A 644-nucleotide genomic window follows, 5' to 3' on the forward strand; every position below is an offset into this window, starting at 1 on the left:
AATAGGTAAACTATATTCAGCACAATACGGGGACTTTAACCCCTTACTGACTCGCCTCTGTTCAGATGAGATGCACCATGTGGCCAAAAGTCTGTGGACACCCGGCCATCACAACTAAATCAGCTTGTTGGCCATCCCATTCCCGAACCATGAGCATTAATATGGGTTTGGTCCTCCCTTTGCCGTTAGAACATCCTCCGCTCTTTTGGAAAGGCTTAACACAACATTTTGGAGGGTGTCTGTGGGATCCTTGTGTCAAAAGACTTCATGGACACGAGTCAAACCATGGCAGGAGAAGATGGGGGTGATCAAGGTCGAGGCAGCAGAAGGTGGTGACAGTTAAGGCCAAGGCAGCAGAATATGAGGGTGATCAAGGGCAAGGCAGCAGAATATGGGGGTGATCAAGGCAGAGGCAGCAGAATATGGGGGTGATCAAGGCCGAGGCAGGAGAAGATGGGGGTGATCAAGGCAGAGGCAGCAGAATATGGGAGTGATCAAGGCCAAGGCAGGAGAAGATGGGGGTGATCAAGGCTGAGGCAGGAGAAGATGGGGGTGATCAAGGCCGAGGCAGGAGAAGATGGGGGTGATCAAGGCCGAGGCAGGAGAAGATGGGGGTGATCAAGGCCGAGGCAGGAGAAGATGGG

The sequence above is a fragment of the Nanorana parkeri genome, unplaced genomic scaffold (genome assembly GCF_000935625.1).
Source record: "Nanorana parkeri isolate BGI_ZX_2015 unplaced genomic scaffold, ASM93562v1 scaffold3023, whole genome shotgun sequence".
Classification (NCBI taxonomy): domain Eukaryota; kingdom Metazoa; phylum Chordata; class Amphibia; order Anura; family Dicroglossidae; genus Nanorana; species Nanorana parkeri.